The following is a 19,483-nucleotide window of genomic DNA, read 5'->3' as shown; positions in this document are numbered from 1 at the left end:
ACTACGCCGCCACTGTCGCTGAAATCACGTTGTCTGTCAATCACGTCAGGACATGTCATCGGCCATCAGCTGCGCTTCTTTGGCGTCAGCGCCACGTGTATTGCGTGTCTACCACGCGTTTACGCTGTACTATGCGTGTTTACACTGTGGTAGTGTATGATCTGACGTCATCGACTCATCGTGACGTTACACAATGCAGGCACCCGTTCCAGTATTACGTTTATGGGTTACTTAAATTGTTGTTCGATTTCTATGCAAATTGAACCACCCCAGCGGCTTTCAATACTACTTCAAAATAGTCTTATCTGGTTTAAAAAACACCGGAGTTGCCCTTTGTGTGGCTGAATGTAGTCCGACGTAGCGTCAGCGCGCGCACACGTGACGTCAGGTTGTTGAGAACAACCAGCGCCCATAGTGCAACCGATGGTATGACGCAGTGGCGCCGCCAACGTATCGGAACGCGCCCGACACGACGATCGCGTCTCTGTGACAACGTGATGAGCACAACCAGTGCTCATCACGTTGGGGAAGCGGACCAATCGCGGATGCCAGCGCCAGTGCCGTTATATGGTTATCTATATTCTCTGCACTGGCTGAGCCCCATCGAAAGCCTCTCTACTTCAGCGTACTCCTCGCTTTTTGAGAGCCAATTAGATAAGGAAAACCGGTCAATGTAGGCAGTGTTATTCCTGGCAGGGGTGCAGGAGGCAAGGTAGGTGACGTCAGCCACGTTTCGACATAGCGGGTACACAATGCGCTCTGGACGCCGTAATTAGGCGTGACTCCCCTCCCTCCCCCTGCAGAAGCATTGCAGGGACTGCCGCGCTTGCCTCCGTGTTCACATGTGACAGCAACGACTGACCAGGGAGGAGGAAGGAAAAGGGTTCAACCGAATCAGTCCGACACAGTCAAACCGACGCAGTCAAGAAAGGGGTGAATAACCTTACACTTCTGGCGCTCATGCCAGTTCACGTAACGTGTCACGATGGCACGTAATTGCGCCGCCAAAAAGCTTTGCCAATGAGCAATGCTTCCTTCAGGTCTGTTCTGTAGAGTGAGTGAATGAATGGCATGCCCTGTGTTCTGTGCCCAGAGAATTCAGGTTGAACATCGCAAAACGTTCCATCGTAACAGTCAACAAAGGCGACTTAGTCCGTTGCAAAGTCGGCTGTATTAAGCTACATAGGAAATAACAAGAACGACTATGCACAGCGTCTGTGACTCGGGACTTTCCGGGTGCATCTGCGGGTGCCGTCGCAAAGGCCAAGGCAGAACATCCTAGAGTGCGCCAGCCTGCAATACGACCCCAGTGGGTTCCCATATCCAGGCGCAATGTGACCGTAACTTCGTACATGCGCGATAACGTTACTTGCGAGAGGGTCAGCTTTCCCCTTGTACAAGCCAATGCAATGACCATCGACAAATCATCGGCTGCGCACAAATGGGATAAGAGGCACCCTCTGCGGCTCGTGTACGTCGCACTATTGCGTGCCACCGCTGTTGAAGGCTTCTACCTAATAAATTGAAAGAATGACTTTACATTTAAGCAGCGAAGTGGTACCGCGAATCGAACGCTTCGTGACGGGATAGTTTTTTTAAATAAGCGGTAATTAACCACTTGATCACAAAATCGATAAGGTCCAACGGTCGGCAAGAACGGGATACGTCTCAATCGTGTCCTTCAATGTTCAGTCTACACGCCCCATACATTGAAGTGAATTGCGCAACGCCGAAAGCAGACATCATCGCCTTGTCGGAAACATGCAGTACCGAACCGCAACCGACTTCCAACGAGTGTGCTACTAGAAGCGACAGTCTTACAGGTGTGCCGGAGTTGCCACTTGCAAGAACGAAATGGCCGCCCGTCCGTCCAAAGGGACGGGAATGTTGCCTAGACCACCGGATTGCGAAGCCCGGTGCGCAATTCTTGACGGCGATGCTGACGCCTGCGATCTGCATCTCAAGTGCGGGGACGCGACGTTAATCTGGCAGCTGGTAACATCGCCCTCTCGGCGACGCAAAAAAAAACCAAACGCTTCCCTTCGCTTTAACATCGCTGAATATGCACCCCGGGGTGTTGAACCCTGGTTGTGAAAGCACCAGCGTAAATACGCGCCACCGGTGTTCGTCGCGATTTCACCGTTCATTCGAGGAAACGCGAAAACCGCTGGCTGCCAACTTTTATGCAAGAGGTATTTTGTGTGCGATTCGGGATCTGCGACTACAACGCACTATCACCAACTTATAGAGGCAATTCCTTGTAAAAGAAAATGTAGCAGTTTTCTCGTGTGAAATTATTATGCCTCTGCGTCGAAAAATATAAATATAAGCGTTAGACAAGCTTGTGGATTTTAATGAACGGCTTCAATGAGTACTTGAGTCAGATGCCCATATGCTCAAGTCGCCTCCATACAGTGAATCATTCAAGGTAGCAGGCAAGCGATTCCAGTTCGTGCTAGACTCTCAGCGTCTGCAACTTGTGCGCTGACGCGGGTGCTTGGTTATTATCATAGGTAGACGGCTATCATAGGCACTATTACAATACTAAGGCACGTAAGCGTAAAGTCTAGGCTCGACTACTTCGGATGACAGATTGACTTTTACTCGCAACATAGTTAAATATAAAGAAAAGAAAGGCAGAGAACGAAAATTTTATGCATATGCCACGCAGTGTGGGAATAGATTTAAGCGAAGCATTCTGTCATGGATGCTTTCGTTGACGATAATTAGCGCCGATGTTAATGACGAAAGTTTAATTTCGGCAACGTTTAGTTTATCACGTTACCTTGCGTGCACCACTGCTGTTTGTCTGTGTAGTGCGCAGAACACACAGGGAGAGGGGTTTCCTTGAGGCGTAGTTGTGCGCCGCATTTCATAACCTCGGAGTGGGTTAAGCTTAGGCATTGCCTCGCATGGCACATCCAATTGTGGCAGAAGTATTAAACTTGAATTGGTTAATGGGGCATTTCGTGCCAAAACCAGAATTAGAGTATGAGGCACGCCGTACTAGCAGACTCCGGGTTCATTTTGACAGGCTAATATCCTTTAAAGGGCCCCTGAAGCGGTTCAGACAAATTTTGTAGACGCGTAGGGTACAGCTTAAGTAGAACATTCGCACCACAATTTAAGTGAAGCGTTACGTATTAATGAAGGTACAAGCAATTACAAGGTACCCTTCTCCCTAGCCATGCTGTTCCTTCTCAGCTCGCTCGCCGAGCCATCGTTGCTAAGCTCCACCTTCACTGGTTCTCCATCACGATGCGACGTCACATCGTCCACTCCCGGTTGTTGTGGAACACCCCCCGCCCGCGCGAAACCTCTCCGCTGGCCGCTTGGCCGTCCACACCACGCGAGATCTATCGAAGCAGCGTTCCTTGCGAGCATTCTGTCGCAGCGCCGAACGTGTATGGTATTCGGTTAAGCACACACTAGCGGAACGTTTCGACAAAAGGGTGGAAGCATAAACTCAAGATGATGAAGGAACTGATGAACCGTAGACGTACGTCAGCTGCCTGATTAGGTCTCCACGGTCCAGCCACCCGTGGGCACAGAGCTTAACCAGCCAAAGAGCTGATATTGCTCTAACCAAGTGTAAAACATTTTAAACATTTACAAAACAACGTATAAACAACAACAATCCTGCGAAAAATTTACACCAGCAGCAAAGAAGAATACATTTTGTTACTGACGGATGTAACATTTTGTTATCGGATGGCGCAAATCGAGGCGCCGATCCGATAGCGGCACTCCGATGCACTGCAGTCAGTTCGCTCGTCTACTGGCGCACAGAGGGACACGATGTCGAAGCTTGACATATTGCCAGCCTCTACGTTTGCAGTCCAACATGCAACAAAGTCAAATAATAGCGCTCGCGAAAAGACAGACCGACACTGACGGCGGAGTTCTCGTCAAAGTCGGAGCAAGTTGTAACACAAGCAGACGGCACTTGCTGGGTGCAGGAAGTGCTTAAGTGTACTGAAAAATTTTGCTTGTGCATTGCCTCTATGTTACTTTCTTTTTATAAAAACAAAGTAACTAACATTCCAACTTTTACAAACATCATTTGGTTACCGTAAAGTTGGAAAAATCATCGATCACGCGCCCTCGTCAGCCAATCGGATAGCTCGCCCCCCGGACGTCATTGAGGTGATTTGCATAATATGGGTAGGGTTGGCTTAAAATTCCTCCGTGCAGTGTGCTGCGATCGGCAGCGATGTGCATTTCTAATGGCGTTTTTCACTGGTCGAACTGGAGCAGCCGCCTGAATCCTCGAGCGAGCGCTCGGCTTTCACGAATCCTAGTCTGCCAGTGGAGCGCACGAACGCTCTGCGGGAGATCACACAGGAAGTGTACGTGCACGTGACACAAACCGGTTCCGCAAACTATGCCCAGCACAATGTTGTGCGTACCAACCGGGTACCGATTTCGCTTGAAGACGGAAGTGACGCCATGTGACGCGTTCTATTTCCGCCCGAATCCGCGTCTCGGCGGCGGAGCAAGTGAGAGCGATCCGGGGCGGAGCGAGTTGATCCGAAACGACCAGTGGAACGCGCGAACCCGCTCCAGATCGACCAGTGAAATTCGGATGCGTTGCCGCGGAGCAAAAAATCCTGCTCCGAATCGACGAGTGAAAAACGCCATAAGATCTTATAATAAATCACACGCTTTACGCGGAGCACTTATATGCGTTAAATAATGATCACAAGGACCTACTGTAACGACTCTGTACGTTTGTACAATATTGTCAAAATCGTTTCAGGGTCCCTTTAACTTGTCCGAAAATCTAGGTGCACGTGGGTTTTCTACTTCGCCCCCGTCGAAATGCGGTGGCCGCGGTTGTGATCAAATCCACGACCTCTAGGAATGCAATAACAGCAAAGCTACCCCGGCGGGCACAGAAATGTTCATTTAACTGTCGACTGCTTCGCTAGTGTTGACTGGACGTTGCAGTGCGCTTTAATTAATGCGCCTCTGCTACTGCGTGCCCTGCGTAGTTTGTCCGCTTGAGATATTTGCAAGGTGTTCATTTTTCAGAAATAGCAGCAACATGCTGTACCGTAATGAACCAAAGCTTATCCAGCTCGTATAGTAGTAGGCTTTGCTCGCCATCCATCCGGACCTCCCACTTCCCTTGTATGAGAACTGCCTTTTGTCCACCCTCCAATCTACAGATTTGTCTACGTCCCCTCTGTACTCGCACCTTAGTAGAAAAGGAAGCGCTGCAGCTGCATCTTCTGAGGGGACTCACGCATAATTACAGGTATCAAGAGGTGGGCGGAAAACTAGTTTTTATCGTCGCGTTTCTTCGCCGACTCCTTCCTGTCATGCATGCACACCCAGTGACCCACCCCCACCTCCCACGACGCGGTGTGCTTCGCTTTAAAACACTGCTGTCAATGCCACGTGCTCCTATTTTCAAGTCGTGTGGCTTTCTCGCATAACTTTAGAACCAAATATGGCCGACCGAGTTGCAAAAATCTTTCGCGGCCGCCATCTTGACCCGTGAAAATTCATGCACGAAGGCGGCCGCCCCATCGTCGTTGCAATGTCGCGAGTGATGGCTTCTGCAATTGCCTTAGCTCAGTGCCAGGAGCAGTTTGTAAGAGCTCCACTGCAAGCTGAAATGTTGCAATCATAATGGCGTGACAAAGCTGATCGAGAGACTACAAAAGTATATAGCATTGGCATGCAGGCGCAGACACTCCCCTTCGCATCTACTATTTACAGCGAGGACTTGTTGCGCCACTGTTGGGCGTAAATTCTTATAACGCAGAACAGCTGCTTTAGCAGGTCCTGACATAGTAACCTGCATTCGTAAACAAATTTCTCAAGCACCTCATGCGAGACGTAAATTATCGACATACACGGTGCTAAACAAATTCTCGTATAGCTACCGACGATATGCCGTAAGTCTGTACTGTCAACGGCGAGCGCATGCCTTCATAGCGGCGCCTAGCGTTCAGCAGTATAGCAAACTATATAGTATAGTATACTATAGTATAGTATAGTACAGTATAGTATGGTATAGTATAGTATGGTATGGTATAGTAAAAAAAGCAGGCGCAAGGAGAGTGTTGAAATTTGCATATGTATATACATTCTTGCTAATCGTGTCGTCCCCACAAATATCTGTTTTTTTTTTTAAGAAAGGACTTACCTCCATGTGAATATTTTTGATATAATGTCCAGAGGGACGTTGACATGTATAATAAAGTATTTCTGAACGCTCCCACTGTATCTGGCGCCCAATGCAACTGAATTGTCTTTATAAGTATGACAGCAAACATAGGGAGAGAATATGCCCCCTTCCTGTAGTTCTATAGCAACGTAAATAAACACAACTATAATCCAAGTTTATGTCTTGGAGGTATGCTGAAATATTTCAGCGTCATTGAAGCATGTTCCCTATTTCAGCATCTATTAAGACAAAAGCGCCGCAATGAAAATACCCTTTTCAAATGATTAGGCAAACCCTGCGCCTGCCCCTGGCTGTAGTGACCATGTCAAGATAGTGTTAATGTTATTTTACATGCGCCTAGCTGACATAAACCACTGAGGACAAAAAGCGACCGCTTCGCAATTATGGGCCCGTGTTTTCAGCGGTCGTCATTGAAATGTCGTGCATGCGCACGCAAGATCCGAGATGCAGCGCTAGCTTCACCTTACTACGTTAAGGAGCAACGACGTTCGTCCAACTCTCGGCCGTTTCGGTTCGGCGACGAAATGTCTCTCTCAAGAACCAAAGAAGGAAAGGCCATATACGCGAGTTCTCATTAACAATTCAAACCGCCTACATTGACGACTGGCATCGTCATTTTCCAAACATGCGTCCACGCTTCTTGCGCGAGCGCTCACAAAAACGTTGTAAAATATAATTTCTACCTAAAATTTGTTGCCGTAATATAATGCATCGACAAGACACGAGAAATTGACTCACCTTATACGAGTGCCGGATACTTCGAGTTGTCGTCCCTTACGGCTGCACGTGGCGTCGGTCCTGATAGGTGATGCGACCGCTAAAAAAATATCCACGCACTTCACTCCAGGCAAGCAAAAGCGAAATGACAGAGCAAATCTTCCGTTCGTCTCGTGCTGTCAGGCTAGCCTGCTCCTACTGAGTCGAACACGATTGTAGATGAGCGAGACTAAATTGCTTGCCGAAAAGAGAGGCACCACTTCTGGACACTTTCAGTATGAAATTCACGTGATCCATTCCAAATATATTTAGTGGTTCGAAGGAAGGAGGAGATGACGCTCCACTCTCCCCACCCCGTTCTCTGCCCACTTCCCCCACTCCACTCTCCGCCCTTGGTGCAGGCAAAATTCCACGAAACTGTCGAACCCTTCCGAACTGAATAGTGCGAGGCCACCGACCTCCACGAAGAATCAATTGGCAGCATTCAGAATTCCAGAGATCTGCTGACCCTTGCTGTGGGGGCCGGTTTTATGCACTTTGGGCTTCTACTTCCACGAAAGAGGAAAGCCACGTGCTTGACATTAGCACAGGACCTACCACGTCATGTCCACGATGGGACGCCCTAAGGGATACTAAGCGGAACCGGCCCATTGTTAATGAGAGAGTGGCCACAAGCCGACCCGTGTCGCAATCCGCCTTTTTCATTTTTCTGCGCTGCCCCGTGCCGCATGCCACTGAAAACTTTCCGGAAGGATCCCGGAGTTTTCGCCGGTTGATTTGTGTACCTTCGCCCACGTTGTGTGCACGTCGATTGTGCGTTTCGTTGATCGCGAATCATTGTTCATGGCTTCTGCGGGACCGCACGTAGTTCCTGGAAACCATGCAGCACTGACCGCCTGCTGGGTGCATAGAGTGTCTCACTATAACACCTAGAGGCAAATCTGGCGCCACCGTCTATGGGTGTTTCCTAAGGTGCCCTGTGCCGTCATGGGAATGACGGTGTACGTGTCTGCGAGGCTTGTTTTGGCTGGTGTTGTAAGAGGCTTAGCCGAAAACTTAGATTTGGGTACGTAAATAATGCATTCTTAAAGTGAGATCTTCATAAAATGTTTCCATTCACGTATATAACATCTTCTATACAATACTCGAGTTCTAGACTCACCTGTGCCGGATTGAATTGTGGTACCGCACGGCTGCACGTGGCGTCGGTCCTGATAGGCGATGCGACCGCTGAAACGATATCCACAAACTTCACTCCAGGCAAGCAAGAGTGTAATGACAGAGAGCAACTCTTCCTCTGTTCTCGTGCTATCAGGCTAGCCTGCTCCTACTGAGTCGAGCGCGATTGTGGATGAGCGAGACCAAATTGCTTGAAAAGAGAGGCACCACTTTTGGACACTTTAAACAAGAACGTCTGGTTTTGTATTACAAATGTATATAGTGATTCTGAGGAAGAAGAAAATCACCCTCTACTCTCCCCACCCCATTTTTCCGAAGTGGTTGCCCTTGGTGCCGGTAAAGTTCCACGAAAGTGCCGAAGCCTTCCCTGGGTCGAACTGAATAGTCGGGGGCCACAGAGCACCACGACGAATTTATGGGCAGCCTTCAGAATTCCACAGATCTGCTGATCCTTAGCTTGGAGACCTGTTCTATCCAGCTTGGACTTGTACTTCCACGGAAGAGACAAACGACGCCGTTGACATCAACACCGGACCGGCCCCGTCCTGTCCACGATGGGGCGTCCAAAGGAATATTAAGTGGAACCGGCCCATTGTGACAGAGAGTGTCGCCACCAGCTGACCCATGTCGCAATCCGCCTTTTTTATTTTCCTGTGCTGCCGCATGCGGCACGGCGCTGAAAATGTTTTGAAAGGATCCCGAGGCTTTCACCGGTTCATTTGTGTACCTGCGCCCAGTTTGAGGGCGCGTCGATTGTGCGTTTCGTGGATCGCGAATCATCATTAATGGCTTCTTCGAGTCCGTACGTAGTTCCTAGAAACCATGTTGCACTCACCAACTGCTGGGTGCTTAAATTGACTCACTATAACACCTAGAGGCATATCTATTTTGTCCTCAAGATAACCATCGCATTCTTTTTATGGGACCCATGTCGGATATTATGGATTTACAGGGCAAAAAGACAATGCCGAAGCACATAGCTTATTCATATGTATCATGCTGGTACGCCAACCGCAGTGATCACTGTGTTGTACAGCGCCATCGGCCTCATGCAGGAGGCTAGTGTAGACATATAGTGATTTCAAGCCTACTAGACTTGAATCGTCGCGAGAACGACACCGCTGTATCACAACTATTTGATTGCGTTTGCGGCTTAGATGTTGCATAGTTGACTTAGGTTGACCGTACACGAGCAGGCGATCTAGCTTTAGTCCTTACGCCAAGCAATCAGGTAGTGAGCAGGTTTACCATTTCATGCAGGTAATACAGAGACGCTGGTTGTCTTCGTTGAATCAAAACCGATATACGCAAAACAGTTCACAACACATACTGCCGCTGACAATGCGCATCACATCTTTGCGCCCCCAAGAGATATTTCCCCGTACTGTAGTTACCTATACACCGAAAGATTCCCCTGACAACCTTATACGAACGGAAATTGCGTAAATTTCACCAAGTACTGTCTAAAACATCTCGAAATCATTCCGCAGCACGCATAAGCAATAATTTCAAGCAGCGCCGCGGCGGATCGCACAAGCCAGCAGAAAGAAAGGCTCGCAGCGTGCCCTTTCCTCCTCGCCCACTGAAAAGGTCTGTTGAGTTTGGTTACGAGTAGTGCTACCCTCTCGTTGATGCTGTAGAATTCGTCAATGTTGCCCGCTATGTCTTTATGGATTACGAATCCCACCCCGTATGGCTTGTTATGCGGAAGACCTCTATAGAAGAGGACATGACCGTTATTCAGCAATGTGTAAGCCTCACCAGGTCTTCTAATGTCACTAAGGCCGATAATGTCCCAAACAATGTCTGATAGTTCTTCGAAGAGTCCTGCTGAGCTTGCCCCACTCGTGAGGGTTCGGGTGTTAAACTTTGCAAGGGTCAGTTTCCATTGGCGGCCTGTCCGGAGCCAGATATTCTTAGCACCCTCTGCTGCGTTGCAAGTCTGACCGCCGCCTTGGTCAGGTGCTCCGCAGCCACTGGAGGCTGAGGGCCATTTCATTGAGGAGATGATTTCATTAGTAAGGTTGTGGCGGAATAATGCACCAGGGAGGCCAATTGCTGTTCTGGTGAGGGAGTGTCTTTGTTCAAGCATAGTCGGCCTTCCTAATTTGGTTGCACCTTGATTACTATAGCCCCATTCGCTCTCGGCATCTTTCGCCGGTGTCAGGTGCCACTCCAAGCCTACATATGCAGTGCACTGGAGGATGTCATACGCAGATACACCACCGTTAAAAAAAAAGAAAAAACACAGAAAGAGAAATAGGGGCCGATTGGAACTTCCGACTACCGCAACCCAGCGTAAGGCTTAGCTCAGTAAGATATTTCCGCAGGTGGTTAAGCTACCTTGTCTCTGACAATTACGGCTCAGAGGGCCCTTCATGCGTAAGAGATCCGCTAATTTGTCCACCCTTTGCAGGTTTTTGCTGATCGCTGTAGGTTGCACGACATAGTGCCAATTCTCGGTTGCCGTAATCTCTTGTTTCCCGGATCTTACGCTTGCACGCGGTCTTGACCGCGCCTAGGTACACGATACATTTTTGCTAAATTTGAAGAGGGCTTGACACTTGTGTGCAAAAAATAAAACAGGGAAGCCTTTCAGCGCTTACCAAGAGGCTCCGGGTGCCGTATGATCCACTCGTCCCGACTGCTTGTCTCTTATCGTCCGAACACCCGCGTTCCCGGGTGGTAGTCAGAATGTTCAGTCGCACTATCGGGCTGAGATTCGCACAAAGCAGGCGACCTTGACGGTTCTCAGTAGTGTCTTCACCCTTTCTACAGCTTTGGACCGTGATTATACTAGGACTAATGAGAAGGACGGAATGGCGGGGGGGGGGGGGGGTAACTGACTTCGTAGTTTTTCTAGGAACGCAGCGACCCTAAACACTAGGGAGACGGCAGTTGTATGCCTCATTTAACCTACAGTGTTCCTTTCATCGATAGTCAAGGTCGGCCAATCTGAGCTCGGTTAAACCGCACACATGGCACTAAACTGGAGAAACCGCGTAGTTTATGACCTGCACGTGAATGGCCATAAATAATAGAGGAAACAAAATTACAACCAGTGTTTGAAGAAAAAATATTTAAGAGGGTCCCTGTGCGGATGGTCGTGGCGAAGATATGTAATTCTCTGTTATAATGATAAACTTAAAGAAAAGAGATAAAGAAAAGGAAGGAAATCGGGGTTTTGAACTCGTGATCCTTGGATGTTCGCCAGAAAGATGGCTCAGTTAGGTTGGTCTGCCAGGCCCCAGGTTACCTTGAAGCGGCACAGCCCCTGTCCTGATCTTCGTACCTAAGTGGAAAGGCGCTGACGTTGTCGGCGATGGTTGAGTCCCAGTGGTTGGAAGGCATACTTTCTTGGGAAAATGGCCGACTGTCAATAAGAGGAAACTCGAGCGGCTCTAGAGGCTACAGGAAAAGCTTAAGCAGGTGCGAGGCGACGTTCGCACGCTTAGCGCCTTAGCGTGGGAAATTCGCCGAGCAAGAATCCCAAGGAATGCTGCTCGCACGAAATCGTAAAATTACAATTCCAACCTAAATCGCGAACAGCGTGCTGGTTTCTATCACTATGAATCAGGGTCATTTCATTTCCCTCAACATCTCACAACACATTCTGGCCAGCTCTGAGTTCCTTCACAAGCTGCGAGGCGAAATTTCAGGTCAAAGACGTCAGTGTAGAATGCTGTTGCAGTTCCTGCCGTGACAACTGTGCTTTAAACCAAATCAGTTCTCTAAATTCGAGAGTTTGAAATAAGGTGTGACGTTTCCTGCCTAAAAAGCAGCCTTCTCCTTTCTTATCGCGAATGATATTTGTCAGTATATAGAGGCATAACTTCAAAAAAAAATCAACAGAACACATTTGCCATAGATATTGCTGATAACAAAGAGCCCTATGTTGAACTGTAGCCATTCACCGATCTGATGTGATAACTTTACCTTGATCCCCCGTTTATATTTCCAATCACACATCATTTATGCTTGAAACTCGCTTCCCAACTTTCCCTTCACCTAAACCATCGCGTCTAGACATCCACATTCTACACGCGCACTCGTGCTATTGTTTGTCAAGAGTTTTGCAGGCCTCTAATTCTAGATCTGAGCCAGAGTCATGGGATGCGCTCAAGGTGCAGTGGCGTATGCATTGTTCAGCCGGAAGACGTGCACTCGGACGACGTGTGTCAGAAAACCTGGCGGATACTGCCACGAAGCTCCGTGTTGCCCTTCGGGTCAATCAACTGACTCCGTTGATGCCGTCATGGCAGCGTTCACTTTGTCAGCTGCTGCTTGGCGATGCATGCGTAATCCGTGTGCACACCCTGTAGTTTTGCGGTTTGCAAGAAACTCGATTTTTAGACAGGCGCATGCATTCGGTTCGGCGCCGCAAGAGCACTTCGGGTTGCGTCGCCTCCCTCTCCTAATTATTCGCTCATTGTAACGCATATTGAAAACATGGCCCGTACGACTATGCAAATAGATTTTTTCTCTCGTGGATTTCGTGTAATGCTTAGTGGGCTGCCTCAGGTTCCACTTGAGAGAGAGAGAGAGAGGAAAGGGGAAAGGCAGGGAGGTTAACCAGAGAAAACGATTCTCCTTGCACAAGACTTCTGCAGCATCAGCCTCTAGCCGCCCTTGGAAGAGCGCCAGCGGTTTGAATGAGAAGCGTTGTTCAGGGAGGGAACGTATATGTGGGAAAATGGCTTTTGGGGGTCTAGTGTCTGGCAAAATCTTGTCCAACGTCGAGATGCCAATCTATCCAATCTATCCATGTGACGTTGAAGCCTCCTTTGTAGTCGTCTGGCTGTCCTAAGGTCTTCGACGGATTTTCTGCGCTGGTAACGGCGCTCCGCACGACGACGGAGTGCACGAAGTCGCTCCAACTCTACATCCAATTCCGTGTGCTTCGACGAAACCGTGACCGTGCGCTCGTCGTGTAGCATTGCAGACTTTATTGCTTCCTCTAATCCAGAGGACAACCCCTCTCGACAAGCGTCTTCCATGGTGGAAGTAAAATTGGTCCAATCAATTAATCGAATGGTGTTCCGTGAGATGGGACTGGACATCCCTTTGATGACAAGGTATGTGGGAATGTGATCACTCCCGTGTGTCTCAATATCCGAAAGCCATTTAACCTATCTTGTGAAAGTGCTGGAGACGAAAGCTAGGTCAAGACAGCTGCCATAATTCACGCCTCGCATAAACGTTGGGCTGCCGTCATTCAGCAAAGAAAGGCCGTGGTTGCAGGTGACATTTGCAAGTCTTTGCCCTCTTGCATTTGTCCTTGTGCTTCCCCATGCTATATGGTGCGGATTAAAATCTCCGATGATGACATATGGGGCTGGACACGCAGACAAGATAATCGTTAATCGTTTGGGATCGAAAATTCTTGAAGGCGCTATATAAACGCCTACAAGTGTAAACATGAGTTTGCCCTTTTTAATTGTTAGGCAAACATATTGATTCTTATCATGAGGTGGAATCGGCTGGCGAACATATGTCAGTTTTTGACGAATGAAAACGACGACTTTGCTGCATGCAACAGTTGTTGCGGATGTAACAGCTTCGTATCCCGATAATCTGACTGCTTTTGACACATTAGGCTCACATATGACAATGATTGGGAACAAATTAGTATATATATACTGACGAAAGTCTGAAAGGCGTAATTTTAGACCTCTTGCGTTCCACTGTATGATTGACGCTGCCTTGACTTCCTCTCGAAACGATGGGCGATGGTTGGCCATGTCTCTATTCGAGGGACTCAAGCACTGGGCTTAAGGCGTCCAGTACTTTCAGTGCATTTTGAGCAGACGTAGTTCCAAGGTTCGACAGAATCACTGGAATGGCATCTATGAGGGGAAGCAGCATTGAAAGGACTTGACAATCTGCTTTGGGCGTGGCATCAGCGGCAGGAGTAGGCTCCCGAGCGGCCTTGACAATTTGTAATTCTGTGGGAGATTGCTGGCTCGGACGCGCAGGCCATTCTTCTTGAGACAAATTCCTTTCAGGCGACTTCCTTGTGCTGTTCAGCCCCTTTTTGGCCTGATTGGAGAATGTGGGTGCTACAATGGAAGCGGCCCTCTCCTTTCGCGGCTCTGCCTTTCTTGAGGAGGTTCGGTGACGCCGATGCCGGATCGTTGCAGCAGCCTCCCTGTGTGTCGAATTGTCCCAAATCATTTGCTTGAGAACATCGACCTCTTGATGCTAGGGCAGCCCCTAGACGTGGCAGCATGGGACCCATTAGAGTTGCCGCACTTCAGTACAGTAGCCGAGCACGTCTACTCCGCGTGAGGTTCAGCACAATGGGGACACAGTATCGAGTTTGGGCAGACACCCTTGACATGTCCAAGCCTAAAGCACTGATGGCATTGAAGAGGCTTTTGTACGAAGAGCCGAACAGGGTGTCGGAAGTGACAGACTTTGACGTGTGTTGGTAAGCAATCTCCTTTGAAGATCAGTTTGACGCAGCGCGATGTTGCAAGGCGGCTCACAAGCGTGATGCCAACACCCTCACTTGCTGGTTTGATGAGGTTCCACTTGAGGTAGCTGACCGTCTTTGCGCCCGACCATCAGCGGATGAAGAGAAGGGAGCATTATCTTCCATGAAGCGTGGCTCGGCCCCAGGGCTGGACGGGTTACCCATTCAGTTTTATCTGACGTTCTGGGAAGATATGGGTGCCAGTTTTGTATCTGTTATCAGCCGCTACTTTGAGGACAGAGAGAACACCTTCAAGCATCTGTCCCTGACAGAGAGATGTTCAGACCAGGAAGTACATTCTTGATAAAGTTATTCCTCAGAATTTTGAGAATGGCAGCCCACAAACAAATGCCACGAAAAAAAAACAACGGCAGCACATCCATAATTCCATTGAGACTTAAATTTTAGAAGTGCGAAACAATTACAGAGCGGAAACCTGAAAGTGATGCTATTTTATTAGACCCGGATTTGCACTACCTCCGTGATCGGCCCAGAAAAGAGATTTGAAACATACCCGATACGGAAAAATGGTGTTCGCCAAGAAAGACATTGGCTTTCATTTTTATATTGCTTTTAATTTTGTTGTCACCTCTTACATGTTACCTTTGGCGATGTTTCATTTCCCCTCTATGTAATATTTTTCAACCCAGGGCCTCTAGTTTGTACTGAAATAAAATTTTCAAAATAAATAAAATGAGATAGTCCGATGGAAGGATTCAAAGAGAGGTTGTCTAACGCAACAGCTCGTTTTTACATAGGCTGCATACGTTTACGCTAATAGGTACTGCCACTACAGCTACGAACGTTGCACTTCGTGTAATCATGCCCATCGCATTCATTGCTTGGCCCTCACGTCGAAACTAATTTTTTTTTTACGAATTACCAAAGTCACTCGTTCACCTCAACAGTCTCTGAAAAGATTGAAAACGATGATTTAAAGAGACTGACAACTAATTTCTATGGTACCCATTGTTTTAGTGCAACGGAAAGCTTACTGCACTGAGTATCCAATCACATAGTGGTAACGCGCAAAACGGCATGGCACATATTTAGTGAAAATTTTCCGATATGCTTTTACCGATCTTGTCGTGCTCATTAAACTTGCTGGAAAGAGGGATAGAAGAGTGCGATATCCATGAAACGCTGGTGTTAGTGGGAAGCCGACATGTGCGGCTCAAAGTGACGAAGAATGTAGTGGCCTAGCAAGAAAAGTATTTGGGGGGGGGGGGGGGCTGTTCTTTGCCAAAAACTACAACTCCTCCCTCTTCTTCACGTCTTTCTCTCTATCTCTCTCCACACACACACACACACACACACACGCACACACACACACACACACACACACATATATATATATATATATATATATATATATATATTACGAACCAGAAGTAAGGGAACCGAGGCGCATCAATTTTGTTGACCACAACATATGCCAATAAACAAGGACACCCAGAGCAACGTAGGCGAAATTACGCACTTATTAAGTAAAAAATGAGAATCAAATGGGAATGAAAATGGTTGAAGAACTGGCAGGTGATATACGAACCACCGTGCGATTCTCTTGCCAATTGAGCTACTGCGGGGACCCCGGTTTGCCATTCACTCTATGCGGTTTACTGCTACAACTAAACCTGGGAGTGTTAGCCGGCGCCACCCCCCACGAACCTAGGCGTCGAATGTGAAACACCTTTGTTGTCGCAGGAGTCACGAGACGGTGATCTATTTGGGTGACGGCAGCTGGTCGATAAACGCACACAACGTAAATCAAGGCATCAATGTTGGCGGATTCGAGACCCTCGTAATGTAATGACGAGAAGAAAGGGAGCCGAGGGGCCCGATTTTTATTAACCATGTCATAAGAAACCAACGAGGGCACCAAGGAGAACATCATAGGGTAAATTACTTGTACTTACTAATCGAATTAAATAAATGATAAATTAATGGAGATGAAAGTGGATCAAGTGATATTCTTACCATTTGAGATACCGCGGCGCCGTTTTGCCATCCACCATCTGGGGTGTCGGTACTTTTCTACTATACTAACCCTGGGAGTGTTAAATTTCTGCATTTCTTGTATACACAGCATGCACTTTATTTATTAAATGGCCACAAACAGTCTTTTTGCCATGGCATGCCCGTTTATTGCAATTTTTATTTACAGGCAACAAAAAACACAAATCAGTCGACCAGTTTGTTGACGTGCCACTGTGGCTTTGACATTCTGCTGCTAACACAAGGTGAGTGGTTCCTGCGTGAATGAAACTCACTTTATGGTGGTAAAATTACTAGAAATTGTCACTGCGCCTAGTTTTTCACTGCCCTCCGCCCCCCATCTATATGCCGTCCACATCTACTGTGTCAGTATCTCATCGTAATAGAGTTAGGCAATCGATATGCTTGGCTAATCCTAACATCACTAGTGTTTTTGGTCTGGGAAGCTAATTGTGTCCATTGAGTTTCACCTCTGCAGTATCAACGCTTGGTTTGAGATGAGAACTATACATACTCTGGTACGTCTAGTTCAAGAACGAAACGCCTTCTGACTGTCGATGTAGCATTAAATACCGAGATAATAAGTGCGATAATATAACTATACCTGACCGTTTATGTAGAGCGCGTGGTACTGTATACTAGACTTTTCCTCTGTGTGAAAAGTAACTTAAGTACAATGCTTTAAAAGGAAAGATGAATCCGTTGAGGGAAATAAACGAAACTCCGTCACGTTCAATTCAAATACGTTCAAGTTTTTGTCTCTTGTCTCTCACATTCTACGCTTGTAGCGAACTGATTCCAGATCTAAATGCTAGCTCGGGCTCCACTCCAGAAACATGCATGGATTATTTCGTACTTTCGTCAGGCATGACGATTACAATGCACAGTACAACACTGACAATTGACACTTTACGGACACAGTGATACAAGAGTACAAGAATGGTCTCGGCACTCAAACACAGGGTCTTAGACACGCCGGAAGACGCATGTCCGCTTTATTGCATGTTACTAATTACCTCAATAAAACCATGGCCATTACTTTGCAGAACACTAGCGCCTAATAAGTGCTTTAAATCACTCGCTCCGAACTGCACAATGCAAATTAAAACAGCTAAATGTAGTATCGGGTGAGAAAGATATACACCTAAGCTTTGTTTCAGGACTGAAATCATGGTCAACAAAGAAAGATGGGCACGCCACTATGGTTGCAAAACTGGCACGTGTCAAGCAAACTCCAATCGCCATTCATGTCACGTGAAGTAATACAACGGAAACGAGCGGACGCCTCCTCCACTGCTTCAACGCCACCACCTCAAAGCACATTCAATTGACGCTGAAACACTTCCACATCGGCGATGGCAAATGGTGTTCAATGGCTTCCTAGCACCTTCCTGGGTCGGCGATGTAACGAGTGGGAAAAGTCAAGTTGTGAACAACCGAGCCCTACTAGATGAAACGTAGCAGCCCCTCTCTACAGCCGCACTTCGACGTCGGCAGGAGGAGCCACCTTGGTTTCTTCTTCCCTCGGGCTGCCAAGCTCTGCTGCCGAAGACTGCAGAATGAAGCAGATATTGGTAAAATTTATTGATTAGCATTAACAACACAACGACGAAGTGATACTCTTCCTCGTCTCCGTCTCAAACTGAAGGTTGTGTAGAAAATAAAAGCTACGTGCATGCCAACTCATTCAAAATAAGAGGTCGTGATATTCCATCACTTTCTACCTTATAAAACTCTGTTTTAGTTACGAATGAAGTATATATTGCAGAAGTCTAATCTTTCAATAAATCGCAGTTTATATGTTCCGTTTGTGTCGCTGTGTCATGACAGTACTGACAGTAGTTGAAGTTTGGGCATTATGATTTCGGGTCTCTCTTTTTAAGTACTATATACATAGAGCAAGAAGAAAGTATGACCAACCGCCACCTAACTCTTTTCAAAATCATATTTTTACTTGTGTAACATCTTAATTTGTGGGCCTTGAAAATAAAACCGTGAGGAAATGATGGCCATTAGCAAGTTAATTTATGAAAAGTCATTTAATTAACTCGAGTGAAATTCTCAATTGTGTCCTACACAGTTACTTACTGCGCGGCCCTGTGTCGCGGCCCCGAGAAATGAAACCAAATGTAGTCCGTAGACCAGCTAGTATAAAACATGTTCTAGGTTCGTTTAGCGATGTTGGCATTCTTTATATGGTAAATGCCGAATACATTCGGTTAATGCGAAAGATGACTAGATGAAATGGCATGTCAGATTTCGGTATATATACACGGCCACAAAAAAAGAAGCAATTGGTAAATGCTACACGGTATCTCAACTGTCAAGCTCGTTTATTATTATTTTTTCCCTTTCATTCTATTCCTCCTACTACCATTTTGTTCTCACTGATTGAGCTAACAAGGCCTGCCTAAGTGACATGGTATGTTCACCTTTGAATAAACTCACTCGCCTGTACAGCTGTCAACGAAAAAGAAATCCGACCATCTGGAACCAATTGGTTTGTCTGTGATGTGATCACAAGATTATTGTTTATGAAAAATGGTGAATACCCCATGTGAATGTAACACTATCCAAAACGACAATGAATATTTACTAATTATGCGCCTTCTGAGCTTGGGCGTTTTATACTATCAAACCAAATATGTGGCGCATAGAAAAATCAATCTGAGCTTTACGATTAAGTCATGAAAAGGCTAATGCCGACCGCAGCAGGAATGTGACAAACTCAACAAATTCATCGCAAGTTTTTGTCGAATTCCTTTTCAGAAATCTTCGACATATTTGTGTTATTTTCATTTTTTGTTTATAGACAGCCACATTCGCTCTCGTCATGCGTTGTTAAACGAGGTATTGCTGCAAGCCCCGACCCTATGAAAACGGCGAAAAATAAAGCCTCTAGATTGTTTTCACCGACC

At 47.1% G+C, this 19,483-nt stretch overlaps 1 long non-coding RNA gene across 3 annotated transcripts in view; it reads left to right on the top strand.

The window, feature by feature from the left end:
- Nucleotides 1–18,370, top strand: part of LOC139053779 (uncharacterized) — a 37,213-nt gene extending 18,843 nt beyond the window's left edge. For all 3 annotated transcript variants that reach the window (XR_011510772.1, XR_011510773.1, XR_011510771.1), the window contains 2 exons: nt 16,735–16,810; nt 17,726–18,370. This is a non-coding gene — a long non-coding RNA (uncharacterized lncRNA). The remainder of the gene's footprint in view (nt 1–16,734; nt 16,811–17,725) is intronic.
- Nucleotides 18,371–19,483: the final 1,113 nt, after the last annotated feature.

The sequence above is a fragment of the Dermacentor albipictus genome, unplaced genomic scaffold (genome assembly GCF_038994185.2).
Source record: "Dermacentor albipictus isolate Rhodes 1998 colony unplaced genomic scaffold, USDA_Dalb.pri_finalv2 scaffold_208, whole genome shotgun sequence".
NCBI classification, from domain to species: Eukaryota; Metazoa; Arthropoda; class Arachnida; order Ixodida; family Ixodidae; genus Dermacentor; species Dermacentor albipictus.
The sequence above is the reverse complement of the archived record's forward strand: the minus strand, read 5'-3'. Positions and strand labels throughout refer to the sequence as shown.